The sequence below is a fragment of the Arachis hypogaea genome, chromosome 16 (genome assembly GCF_003086295.3).
Source record: "Arachis hypogaea cultivar Tifrunner chromosome 16, arahy.Tifrunner.gnm2.J5K5, whole genome shotgun sequence".
NCBI classification, from domain to species: Eukaryota; Viridiplantae; Streptophyta; class Magnoliopsida; order Fabales; family Fabaceae; genus Arachis; species Arachis hypogaea.
In genome coordinates this window covers 130,231,947-130,246,993 of record NC_092051.1, presented here as the reverse complement: position 1 = coordinate 130,246,993, position 15,047 = coordinate 130,231,947, and positions in this window count along the sequence as shown.

The following is a 15,047-nucleotide window of genomic DNA, read 5'->3' as shown; positions in this document are numbered from 1 at the left end:
GTTGTGGAGTTTTGTTGTCACTTAGACTAAATAATCTATACAGATGTACTTGTCAATTAGTAAGTAAATGTGTTGACTTAATCTGCCATCTGTATAGATTATTTAGTCTAAGTGACAACAAAACTCCACAATAAACAACTTACTTAGACATTTAGTATAGAGACATAAAACTTTTGCTATGTCATTACGTTTATTACAAATTGTCAATCCCCTAAATTAATAACTACATTAATAAACATATGCTTAATAATAACGTAGCATACTAGCATTTAAACCTAACATCATATCCGTGTATTTAAACAAATTCTAACCTAAGTTAATAACCTTAATTAACAACTAAATCAATAACATCCTATTTAACGTGTACCTAACATCATATCCTAACATTTAAGCCGATCTTAACATGTACTGCATACTACCTACGTAAAACTACCCTAATTAGGGAGCAACATCTATGCAAAAACATAACCATAAAAAGGGAAAACAATACTAACCTCAAAGTCCTCTGCCCCTGCAATGTGCCAAGTCGCATTGAGTCTGTTAATGTCTCCATCATGGCTATTAGCACACGCCATATTCTTCGAGTAACTCAGAAATATAATTAAAAAGGGTTAAAGGTGGGAGAAAACAACAACAAAGCCTTGTCCTACTAGGTGGAGTCGGCTACATGAATAAAAAAAAGACAAAGGAAAAAAAGGGATGCTGTGGACGAGATACATATATAGGCATCCGCTCCACTTATCTCGTTTACAGTGCAAATGAAGTAAGTTAACACGTATTTCGTTTACACTGTAAACGAGATAAGTCCGTTACACAATACGTATATAAACGTGATACAACCACGTCATCTCTAGCCTTATCTTGTTTATAGTATAAACGAGATACGTGTTAACTTATTTCGTTTATACTATAAACGACATAAGTGATGTGATGCTTTTCGGTAAAAAGGGTGGTAAATACATATTTTGGTAATTAATATATTTACTTTATTTATTTAAAAAAGAATCCTAAGGATATTCCAAGCCGAAAATTGAAAAAAATGGCAGGAGATTCTGAACTTCGATAATCGACTCTCCATATATCCCATTTTTTCCCATCAAGCCACTGAGTGGAAGAATCTTCCTCACACACTCAAGTCTCACACAGCATCCACCATTCACAACTCCTCAAGCTCCTGCTCTGCCGTTTGTGATTAACTGCGCCTTGAGCTTCGCCATCTACAATTCACCGCCCTTCAAGCTCCACCTTCTCTTGGTCTCATGAGTTCTGCCACCGTCGAGTCTCTCCGTCTCAAGCATTGCCACCTTTGTCTAGCCAAGATCGCGGCCGACCCGCCATCCTCTTCTCTGAGTTCTGTTGTATCGCCGTCCTCTTCTCCAGCCCTCCCCTAGTGGTTTGTCAATTTTTCTTTATTTGTTTCGTGTTGTCTATTCAAAGAGTCAATTTAATTTCTAATCAGAATTTTGATACGAGTAAGTGTATTTTGTATGACCACATTGTGTTTAAAACAACTTATTATCATAATTTTATGATAGAGCTTATGAAAATGAAAACTTGTCAAACCTCAACATTTATGTTATCTTTCCGATGCTTCAGCTGCTAAATGAAAGAATTTTTATGTTTGGTTGATTTTTCGTATTCCTTGTTCCCAGGTATTTACATAATTAACCTTGGCAAGACATGGGAGAAGCTCCAACTTGCTGCTAGGATTATTGTTGCAATTGAAAACCCGCAGGATATCATTGTTCAGTCTACTAGGCCATATGGTCAGAGAGTTGTCCTTAAGTTTGCACAATACACTGGTGTGAATGCAATTGCTGGAAGGCACACTCCTGGAACATTCACTAATCAAATGAAACATCCTATAACGAGCCTCGTCTACTCATTCTGACTGATCCAAGGACTGATCATCTGGTGCCCCTTATGTTATTCACTTCTTTCACTATTAACTATCAATATGTTTTTTATGGGAGTTTGAAATTTTGTTATTAGATCTCATTTTGGGTTTGTTTTTCTATTTTTTTTTCAAAAAAATATGTGCAACCCATTAAGGAAGGTGCTCTTGGAAATATTCCGACCATTGCCTTCTGTGACACTGATTCTCCGATGCGCTATGTTGATGTTGGCATTCCTGCCAATAATAAGGGGAAGCACAATATTGGTTGTCTGGTTTGGTTATTAGCAAGAATGGTTCTGTAGATGAGGGGTACTATTTGTCCGGGGCTTAAGTGGGACGTGATGGTAAACTAATTTTTGCTCTTAACGGATTGAACTATTATTATTTTGTAGCACTTTTAGATTTATTGTGTTTCCCAATGTCTGCATTGTAAGTGTCTGATCTTGCATGCACTTATTTAGAACAATCTTTCTTGTAGTACATACAGGTGTAAAAAATTTCATATTTTAACAAAAGATATTAGTCTTATTATGTGGTTTCCTTTGAACCTTAGCTACATTATGTCAACTTTTCATGTGTAGGTGGATTTATTCTTCTATAGAGATCCTGAAGAGGCCAAGCAACAAGAGGAGGAGGAATTACCAGCTGCCCCAGAATATGCATTCAAGATTTTGGTGCTGCTGGCATTGCCAGCTTCCCTGCAACTGATGGGGCATGGGGGTCTATTACAGCTAAACAATCCTGGACTAAACCAGTTCCTCAACAACCCATTGTAGCTGCTCCTGCTAACTGGGCCCCAGACGCCGGTAAGAATAATTGTTTCCACTATGGATCTGTTAGTCACATGTGTGATTTAAGTTCAATCTTATCTATTGAAATTTTCTGTCTATCAAGTCTTTGTATTTGTTCTCCCATTAGTCTGTTAAATTTGATGCAACATAATTGTTGTATTTGCTTCTAATATGTTATAGTCAAAATAACTCTGGATTGTTGTGTTGAATCATTCTCCCTCGATATGCAAGAAAATCTATGCGCCTTAACATAGTTCTGTCGAAAAATGTGATGGCAATTTATTTGACCTAAGTTCTTTTGTATCCGCAGCTACAGGTGATTGAGAGTCAGTTCCAGCTCCACAGGCTTCCGTTCCTGCACCTGGAGGTGTTGCTCTCACTGGCTGGGAATAGGCAGTGAGTTGTTTCTATGTTTTCTTTGCTTCCCGAGCAATTTTCCTTCCCGGATTATTTCTTTAGGGAACATACATATTTAGTATTTTGTAGTCTTGGTATTTTGAGTTTTGTTAAAATTTTGTTGACGTATCAATGGAAGCTTGTTTAGTTTCAATAATTTAAGAGGTTTCATAATGGAAGTTTAAGCAGTTAATTGACAACGAAATGCTACTTTTTGCACGGCAAATTTGTTCTTGTTGATTGTTCTTCAATTTGATTAGTATTTTGAAAAATATAAATAACCTAAGTATATATATACAAAAGTACAATAAAATAAACTTAGGTATTTTCCTAAAATATATAAAGATCTAAAGTTAATTATTAATTTATTATAAGTCTTTTGTAAACAAAAGAAATTTTCGTAATGTTTACGGGCAAAGTTCTGACATAGGTTGTTGTTTTTTAATTGAGAATGTATGGGAAAACGATGACAATTGTGAACCATATAAAAAATAGATTAAAAAAATTATTTAATTTTAGATAATTATTTAATTTTAAATTTAAAATTTTAAAAAATTAGGATTAGTATTTAAATTCATTCAAAATACTTACGGTTACTCAAAATCCCATCAAAACCTCCCAAGCACCATTGTAGCAGCTATTCCCACGTAGCAGATGCAGGTCTCTATTTTTTCCAAAGGAATCATTAGTAAATTGAGTCTATGATGAGAAATTTTCTTTGAAAAGGACAAGTTGATGGAAGAGGATTGAATCTTGTTAGTTGGAAGGTTCTGGTTACTCCAAAAAAAACATGGAGGTTTGAGGATTAGAGATCCTTATTGTGTGAATATTGCTCTTCTTGGAAAGCTAGTTTGGACTTTTTTTCCAGCAGCCAAACAAGTTATGGGTCCTATTGTTGGATGCCAAATACCAATCATCTTTATATGACTGATTCGGTTGTCCTAAGAACAAGAGCTCTCCCATTTGGAGGAGTCTTTGCAAGGCTTGGGAAGTGTAAAAGGATGGGTTTGTTTGGTGTATTAGGAATTTGAACCATAATTTTTGGTTTTCTAGCTGGAAGAGAGAAGGGCAATTATCTAATGTGATGGATTATGTTCACATTTCTGATTTGAACCTCCGGATACAGGATATCTGGTCAGTTAGTAGGTCACATTTGGATACTTTTTATTCCCCTTTATCTCAAAATCTGAAAGGTAAGATTCTTTCTTACAATCCAGATGTGCAAGCAGGTCCAGAAGTGGGTTGGTATTGGTCTGGGTCTGCTGCCAAAGTCTATGCCTCACACAATGGTTACTTGTGGTTGTATAAGCAGCTGTTTGGTTGGGAGGAGAGGGAGAATTAGCTTTGGCTTTGGCTTTGGCGCCAGCTTGTTCCAAAAAAGCACAAGTTTTTTGCTTGGATGTGTCTTAAGGAGGCTCTTCCTACTGCAAGTTTTGCTTCAGAAGAGGGATGTCATTATCGGATAGGTGCCTAAGATGTCTTTCTAGCCAGGAGTCGGTTTTACATTGTATTCGAGATTGTCCAAAAGCTCAGCTTGTATGGCATAAATTGGATATTTCTTGTCATCCTCTGGATTTGAAGAACTGGTTCTTGTATCATAGCAGAGAGTATCTGTTCTTTTCGGGATTTTGGTGGATATGGCGAGTAAGGAATAATGACATCTTTAATCCTCATGAGATTTGGCCTCCGAAAAAAGTGATTTGTCTGGCATTAGCTTCAGAAAAGGAGTTTAGGAATATTTTTTAATTACAACGTATGTCCCTTCCTTCTATTCTAAATGGTTTTTGGAATCCCCCATCCATTGGTACTTTCAAGATTAATTGTGATGTTAGTTATCCTGGTTTTGGTGACAGCATTGGTTTTGCTTGCATTATTAGAGATTGTAATGGGAGTTGGCAGATGGGGTGTTTGGGAATGATTGAGAATAGTAGCATTTTTCAAGGAGAATTGTTTGCTATTTGGAGAGGATATATCTTAGCCTGGGATGTGGGTCAACGAGATGTTATTTGTGAGACGGATTGTGTGGAAGCGTTTAATCTTGTTACAAATCACCAAGATAGTTCTGGGTTTATTGATCCGTTTGTGCTCAAAATAAGGGATATCATGCATTGGAATTGGCATGTAAACTTTCGTTTGATTATGAGAGATACAAACACAGTGGCAAACACCATGGCAAAGATGGCGATGAGTTTATAACTTCATCATGTGGAGCTTCCTTATCCTTGGGAGGAGTTTAAGAATAGTCTTAAACGGGACTGTCCCTCTATTTAAGCAGTTCCTTTATTTTTCTTGTTTTTTTTCTTTTGTTTAATTTAATTAAGTCACCAACAAAAAAACCTCCCAAGCACCGGTCCTCCTCTTGCCACCACAATCTCACTTGGGCCATTGCAACCCCCCTACCATTTTGCCGCCGTCGCAGGGTTCCTGCCGATCGAAACTGCACCTTGTTTCTCTGTAGGCAAGTTGGATCCCTCCGCAGCCCCTCCGTGCTTCATCGTGGCTGCTGCACCTCCCAATCCCGCTGCAACTGCAACTGTTGGCCGCTGTATCCCTCAATCCCGCCACAGCTGCAACCGTTAGCTACTGCACCCCCCCCCATCGGTCATGCCTAAGCCGCCTATATTCAATATGCATACAGATGGTTGTTTTAATTAGTAATTAGATGGTTATTTTATTGTATTCGATTAAGCATAAAAGATTACCAATTGTGGGATGTTCAGTACTCTCTATAACCAGATGGTTACTGAGTATGCTATGTGGATGGTTATTGTATATGAGCATGGTGCAGTGATGGTGAACGGTGAGCTAAGCAGCGCGTCAAAGGGGAGCACATATTAGACATTCTTTTCAGCGAGGGAGAGAGAGACGCGTGGCCGATGGCAAACGCGCGATAGGAAGGAGGAGCAGTCGGCAATGGAGAGACAGACGCGCGGGGGAGTGGGCCACTTCCTGAGCGGCGACAACCTAATGACTTCAGGGGACAAGGATGATGGCCGGTGAGTAGGGTTTGACACCGACGAGGAGGGGTTGACACCAGTAAGGGGAGATGATTGTAAATCTGGGGGGGGCTACTGGTTTGAGGGGAGGAGAAGCTGATTTGGTAAATAGGGTTGGTACTTTGGGGATTGTTTGTTTTTTTTTACCTGCATTAGGCCAAATTTTAAGCCCATAGTTCATATTGCTTGGATTCCTCATTGTCTCCCTAATGGAGTTTTACTGGATTAAATAAAATAATCATAATTAACAAGTAATAATAAATATTAATTGATGTTAAAAAAATTTTAGATTGAGTACTTTGATCTCAAACGAATTTGTCTTTAGAGATTCTCGAAATTTAATTATATAAGGAGTAATTATCCAAATTAGCCAATAAGTTTACTGTGTATTATTTAATGGAAATAAACTTTGGAAATTGTTCTGTATATTTTGAATTTTGGAGGACTAAAATGTCTTATTTTAAAAATCTTAAGGATTGATTTGTGTAATTATTTAAGACAAATTTATTCATTGTTCTGGAAATTTAATTGTCATAATAAATTTGTTAGGGATTTATTTGTAACATGCATATTAAAAATTTGCTTGAAAGCAAAAGAAGGACCAATTTACTTGATGAGAACAAGGTTCTGAAAAATAAACCGATTATTAAACCGATAAAGATAGAGGTTCAAAGTTTCAACCGAAGTTGATTTGGATGGAACAAAATAATATATTTATGTATAAAATATATATCTTTAAAGAAAAAATCTGATTTTTTGTATTTTATTATTTTAAATCGGTTAATTCCTAAAATACCAGACCAGTACGGCTGATTAATCAATTTTTTTGTTATTCCAGTTAAATCGGCCAGTTCTCGAAACTAATGATGACAAAAAAAATCCTCAGCTGCAGATACCTACGAAAATTACTTGTGACAGAGACGCGTAAAATCTCCATAGAAACGGGAATTGTCCCGTAAATACATGGGCACGGGGGCGGAGATTGAGGTACCCGCCCCACGAGGACTCCAAAATCTCAGAAAAAATTTACTTAAATGTCCTTATAAAAGTTATCTAAGTAACTCTAATTCATTTTATTTTAATTTATATATTAAAAATTTTATATGTATGTTATTATGTTAAATTTTTGTTGAATTGTAATTGATTTGATACATTTGGTTGAATTATATTCGATTTTATTATAGTTGTGTTAATTTTAATCCAAAACTTAAAATCTATGAATACTCGTAAGTATTCGCCTCCTTTGTGGAGAGAAATAAACAGAGTCTGTGATAGAAATTAGACAGAAAAATGACATTTTAGTAAATTGGGATAAGAAAGAGAGACTTATTGGCATCGCTACACAGAACTATGGACGAGAGTAATTTTTAACAATTTTCAGATACTAAAAATTTATTATAATACAATATGCCCATTTCAAATTCTTTTGGGACCAATTTTATTATTTACTTTAATTTTAATATAAGTAATGTTAGGTAATTAATTTTTAAAGATATTTTATCATATATTTAAAATCTAAATCATAAATTTTTAATCTTAAATCTAAATTATAAACCTTAAATTTTAAATTTTTTCAAAGAATAATATTTTTTAGATTTAAAGAGAAAAATTGACAAATATTAACTAACTAAAAATTAATTCCCTAAGATTACTCCTTAATATAATCTTCCTTGCAAGTAAAACTGGTACATATGGAACAAAAGGTTAAATTACTAAAATTGCATCCGATTCTTTGAGACGCGGACAAAAATAACTCTTATTTTTAATAACGACAAAAATGTCTTTAAAATATTTTGGAGCGCAACAAAAAATCAAATGATATATATTTAAAAAGGTGTTTTAAAAATTGAATTTTGATGTAATTTTCTTGCCAATATTATTAGAAAAACAAGATAATTTTATTCTAATAAAGAGATAATTTTACGTTAAGTAGATTTTTTTTGGCATTTTTTTATCAATTACCAAGAAAAACTTTAAATGATGAAAAATTCTAGAGATCAAATTTTTATCTCATAGTTTATGTATTTATTAAATAATTATCTAAATATTCTTACAAAATTTTTGGATCAAATGCATAAATGATTTGTTAAATATAAAAGTCTTTTCTGTTATTTATAAAAAAAAAAAAAAGAATTTTTTGATTTTTTTATTATATTTTATAATATTTTTAAAGATATTTTTTTTGTCAGAAGTGAAGGTTATTTTTATCAATGTCTCAACAAATCAGACACGACTTTAGTAGTTTAGAAAAAAAAAAGAAAAACGAAACTAGCTTTCATAGTTATCAAACTCCAATTGGACCGTTTGGTTCGATCGAAAAACTGGTGAACCGAATTCTAAATCTATCCAGATGAGGTTTTTGACCGTTTCCGCAATAGATACGTAGAAAATTGGTCTGAACTACATTAAACCAGTCAAACTCAGCTTGAAGTGAACTAGTTGACCTCACAGGTTAATGTCACCAGCGGGCCTCCATGGTGTACCAACAGTGCGCTGGATCATGGAAGGCAATAGTCTTTTGAATTAATCCAAAAATTGGCTCAACCGTGACTCGATCCATAGACCTTCTTTAAGGCTACATGTTAGTCTTCCACTAAGTTAAAATGTTACTAGTCAAATTGTTTGACCCGATAATAATTAAATAAATATATAAATTAAAATTTAAACAATAAAATAAAAATTTAATTTTGATGTACTATATTTAATTATTTAGATCAGTAAAAATAATTATTTTTTATATTGATGACGTGATTAGTCACTCAAAAGAATATATGTAATTAGACAACTGTGTAACACATTTTATACTGTCTATAAATCAAAATTAAATTATAAAAATAAATAAATACAATCTTATTATTAAAGAATAAAAATAATATTTTACATTATTTAAATTTTTTTAATATAATATAATATATATATATATATATATATATATATATATATATATATATATATATATATATAATTATTAGGGTTTGGTTACCAAATCGTTGTTTTTTTCAGGTTAAGTACGATTTTAGTCCCTAAAGTATAGATCAAAAATTTTTTTTGTTCTGTACATTTTTTTACATACAAAATCGTCCCTAAGGTTTAACTTAGTTTAAAATCATCCTTACCTTAAAGACCAAAATTATATGGAGGTGGCGGCAGAAGCGGAAGTAGAGGTGGATCGTGGATAACTTCTTCTTCTGCTTCCTTTTCCCCTTCGCAGGAGCAGAAACACTCTTTCTCTTATTTTTTATTTTATAATTTTTTGTTATGGGTAATTTTATACAAAATTTTAATATTTAAGTAAAAAAGACGATTTTAAAACTTGGTTTTAAATCTTAGAGTTGATTTTTTTGTATGAAAAAAAAGGTTGAGGACAAAAAAAAATTTCGACCTATATTTTAGGAAACAAAATCATACTTAACTCCTTTTTTGTGTGAACTACATTAAAGAAAAAGACAAGAAAACAACATAAAAAAATCCTATTCAAGACCCTACTTCAACAGAGAAAGAGTTGCTTTTATAATATATATATAGAAAAATCAGAAGCTTAAAACTACAAAGTGGACACTAAGTGGGGTATAGCAACCCCTCTGCAATCATCAAACAAAAGATTTCTTATCTTTGCAGGTGGTATGTCAATGAAATGATATTCTGGATCAGTTTTCAAACTCTTCTTTGCAAGCCAATCCGCTACTGTATTTCCTTCTCTTAAATTGTGCCTGAATTGCACTTTCCATTGCCTTTTCACCCAATTATTTATCTTTCTAATCACTGAATTTGGGTGTTTTTTTCTTTTGTCTTCTTGGATCATAATCTCATATACAGCTTTGGAGTCTGTCTCAACTATGACTGTTCTTAATCCCAACTCCCATGTGGTAGTTAACGCATAATATATACCCCAAATATCTGCCTGAAAAGTAGTACAGTTACCTAGATTTGCCACAAAGCGAGCCACCTATTTCCCCAATTCATTTCTTACCACACCCTCACATCCTACTTGTCCTGGGTTTCCCCTCGAGATCCTATCCGTGTTCACTTTTACCCAATTTTCCATTGGAGGTTTCCATGCTACTTGCACTTCAATTTTTTTCTCCTCTGTGTGAAAATTTCTTCCTTCCCGAAACGCTATTTCAATCTCATTTACTAGATTAAGTATTATGTTTTCTGCTCCATTCGGTCTCTTGAACTGGGGAGAAAAAATCTCTTTACTCCGCCAACGCTATATTTGCCAACAAGTCACCATGAAGAGGGTTATCCATGAGTCTTCAGGGTTGCGCCCCAGTTTGGATGTGAGGTTCCATCTCAACCACAACTTGAAGGGAGCTTTAAAGAAATTTTGTATATTATGTGGACTTATTAAGCGGGTCCAGGTACGAGAAGCAACTGCGCAATCTCTTAGCACAGGGATCTGGGATTCTGGCACTCCTCTGCATCTGTGGCACTCAGCACTCGTCCCCAGAATCCTGCTTTGCCTTTTGGAGGTCATCAACTTGTCATGAAAGGTAAGCCACACGAACACTTTTATCATCTGTGGACCTTTCCATTTCCAAACAATATCTCATACATGATCTTGGACACTCCAACTATTTGTTAGAGCATTATAAGCACTTGCTATAGTGAATTGTCCAGACTGTGTAAGATTCCATAATGCCTTATCCTCTCCTAGGTCTTCATTTGGTGGATGTATAGCTTGAATATAATTAATTGTTTCTTCAGGTAGGTGTCTATGGAACCAATTCATATTCCATTATCCTGTCTGATTTGTAGTCTCTATTACTGCCATGTCTAGATTTGTCACATCCCTTAATCTTTTGTTGATGAGCACTCATTCTCCTCTCACCCATGAGTCTGTCCAAAATCTTGTGAATTTTTCATTACCAATCGAATAAGAAATATTTTGTTGAAAAATTTCCCACCTTTTTGCTAGGATTTTCCATAAGGTTGAATATGTGGACTTGCATATTAGACTTTTTTGTAAATCTTGCCCTCTGTCATACTTATTGTACAAAACTTATGCCCAGAGCAACTCTTTTTCATTAACCATTCTCCAAAGAATTTTTAATAAGAATGCTTCATTCATTTCGCTTATATGTCTGAATCCCAGCCTTCCATTTTTCTTCGGAGTGCATATCAGGTCCCAACTCGCTGCATGAATTTTCTTCTTTTCTGGCTTGTCATCCCAAATAAAATTTTGTTGTAGTCTTTCCACCTCTTTGCAGATGCCTCTGGGAATTTGTGTTTGCATCCTGTCAAAATTCAGTCTTGGACTTATCACTGCTTGGGAGAGGGTGATTCTACCGGCAAGAGAAAGGCAATTTGTCTTCCATCCCCCTAAATTTGCTTTAACTCTATCAGTTGTTCCTTTAAAATTGTCACTACGCTTCCTATTATTAGTAATCATTGCCCCCAGATATTTACCAAGGTTTGGCGCTTCTTTGTATCCACATCTGCTGATTATATTCCTCTTTGTGCCTTGATCCACCCTTCTTGAGAAAATAATAGATGTTTTTTCCAGGCTAACTTTAAAACTCGAAGCTTCTTCAAACCTTCTGAGTAATTGTAAAATCCCTTCAATTTGATTCTCCGATGCTTCTGCAAATAACAACAAGTCATCAGCGAAGAGAAGGTGAGAGATGTTTGGTTCTTCTCTTCCAGCCTTCATAGGTATCCAGCTACCCTTCTCTACCTCTTCTTCTATAATCTACGAAAGCTTGTCCATAGCAATGATGAAAAGGTAGGGGGACAAAGGGTCCCCCTGTCTTATTCCCCTAGTTGGGGTCAACTGCTCTGTTTTGGTTTCATTCCAAAGAATTTTGAAAGAAACTGATTTCACACAAGCCATGATAAGTTATCTAAAAGTGCTGTCTATTCCAAATTCCTCCAGATATTTGTCAATGAAACTCCATTTTAGACGGTCATATGCTTTTTCAAAATCAATTTTCACTGCCATAATTTTTTTTTCTCTCCTTCATTTTTTTCATGCTCAACATCATCTCCTTTGCAATTATAATGTTATCATGAATGACTCTCCCTGGTACAAAACTAGATTGGTTAGGGGCAATTCGGTTGTGTAAAGTGGGCTTGAGCTTGGATACAAGTATCTTAGAGATGCATTTATAGACAACATTGCATAGCGCAATGGGTCTAAAGTGAGAAATAAATTCAAGATGCTTTGATTTAGGTATCAGAACAATAAGTGTTTAGTTGATTTTTGCTATTTGCTCAGGATTCCTCCACACTTTTCCAATATACTCGTAAAAGAAGAAGGCAGGGTACCCATCTTCTCCCGGTGCTTTCAGGGAGCCTATACTGAAAAGAGCTTCTTTTATATCCGTCGGCGTGGGGGAAATCCGAAAAATGTTCCCCATTTCTTCATTTATTGGGGGATATGTAAAATCTGAGTTAAGGTCATGACTCTCATGTTTATCTTTCCAGTACAACTCCTTGTAAAAATTGATCGCCATGTCCCTTAATTCTTCTTGCTCCTCACACCATACTCCATCCCTATTACATAGTTTGAGAATTTTGTTCTTCCTCCTCCTTATGGCTATTTTGGTATGATAGTATCGGGTATTATGATCACCATTTATAAACCACCTTTGCCTAAACTTTTGCAACCATAGGAGCTCCTCCTGATCAAGGATCTGTTCCAACTCCTGAGATAATCTCTTTTCGAGGTGTTCCAAAAAAGGATTTTTACCGCAAGAGTAAGATCTTTGTATGTCACTAATTCTATTTAAAAGTCTTCTTTCTCTTCTAAAAATATTTCCAAACACCTACACATTCCATTTTTTTAGTTTAGTGGACAGGGTATTCAGGGCATATGGGATCGGAACGTGTTTTTCCCAGGAAGTATTCAAGAATTCATTAAAATTGGAGTGTGTTTTCCACATTATCTCAAAATGAAATGGCTTTTCTCTAGTATCTACACGGGCATGTCTCAAATTTGCAAGGGGAGGATGGTGATCTGAGTTCACCCTTGGTAGGACATCTATTCTATCATCTGAGAACTCCATTCTCCACTCTGCGTTCGCTAATCCTCTATCAAGCCTTTTGAAAACTCTTTCCAAACCACTTCTTTGGCCTCTTTTCCAAGTGAAGTTTGAGCCAATAGATCTCAAATCTACTAATTTACAGCTACTGATCCAGTTACTAAAGCAGCGGCAAGCATGCTGATCGACTCTTGCTCTCCTTTTCTTTTCGCTCTCCTCTGCTATATCATTAAAATCTCCCAAAAGCATCCAGGCATCTTTGGTGTTGTCAGCAATGCATTTTAACTTTTCCCAAAGATTTCTCTTTATTCCTTCTTGTGGGCTCGCATATACTACAGTGAGTGATAAACCACTATTTTATGGTTTATCTTGTGATCAATTGAGTAGTTTTTATCAAGTCTTTGCACACTTATTCATACTAATTGCATGGTTTCACATTTTCCTTCCTAATCTTGTGCTATGATTGAAAATATGTTTCCTGGGCCTTTAAATTGCTAATTTTAATCATCTCTTATTACTATTCGATACCTTGATATGTGTGTTAAGTGATTTCAGGATTTATAAGGCAGGAATGGCTTAGAGGATGGAAAGGAAGCATGCAAAAGTGGAAGGAATACAAGAAACTGAAGGAATTGCTGAGCTGTTCAGCCTGACCTCTTTGCACTCAATCGATCATAACTTGAGCTACAGAGGTCAAATGAGGCAGTTTCAGTTGCGTTGGAAAGCTAACATCTGGGGCTTCGAAATGATATATAATTTACCATAGTTTCCCTAAAGATAAGTGATGCACACGCGTGAATCCATGCGCACGCGTGGATCTACGCAAATCCAGCGACCTGTACATTTCTGAATTCGCCCCTAGCAATTTCTGGGCTGTTTCTGACCCAAATTTCGGTCCAGAAAACACAGATTAGAGGCTATAAATTGGGAGAATCCATTCATTCATTAACACAACTTCTCATTATTCACAATTTTAGGTTTTAGATATAGTTTCTAGAGAGAGGCTCTCTCCTCTCTCTAGAATTTAAGATTCCTAGTTTTATGCTTTTGAGTTGGATATTACAAAGAGTTGCTACCTCCGTGAAGTCTTTATTATTCTAGTTTGTTTCCTATATCCTTACTCCTTTAATTTTCATTTATCTTATTTAGTTTGTTTTCTTATTCCCTTACTCTTCCATATCCTTAATCTTTGTTCAGAGTTACAATAGGATTATTTTTAGAATTTATTAATGCAAAGAGTATTTTTCTATTTACCTCATTATTTGTTTGATTATCTTCAAGTATTTATTTAGTCATTTAGTATGTCTTCTTTCTACCCCTTGAATATGTATGTGAAATTGGCATCCATGTCAATGGAGTAGGCTCCCAACTTGACTTGAGGGTTGATTAAAAGGAGACCCTTAAAGTGGAATGCTCAAGTGATTAGTTAAAATTGGAAGTTATTGGCTAATTCTCTATTTACTAACGCTAGTCCTTCCCAAGGGAGAGGATTAGGATTTGCGAATTAGAGTTAGCTCAATCACTTGACTTTCCTTTATTTGGTAAGGGTTAACTAAGTAAAAATAATAACCTTTTGGTACTACACTTGAGACAATCCAACAAGGATAGAACTTCCAATTAATCATACCCCCGGTCAAGGCTTTTTATTTTAATTACATAAAACCTCTTGTTAATTTTCATTACTTTAATTTATAATTATCTTTGTGCCCATTGCCCAAACTCTAAATTTCCCAGAAAACTCATAACCAATAATAAATACACCTCCCTGCAATTCCTTGAGAGACGACCCGTGGTTTAAATACTTTGGTTATTATTTTTACTGGGTTTGTTTAGTGACAACCAAAGTTTTTGTATGAAAGGATTCTCTATTGGTTTAGAAACTATACTAGCAACGAGAACTTATTTGTGAAATTCTTTACTAGTAGAAATTTGTTCGTGAAAATGGCGCCGTTGCCGGAGAATTGCAAACGTGTGCCTTATTATT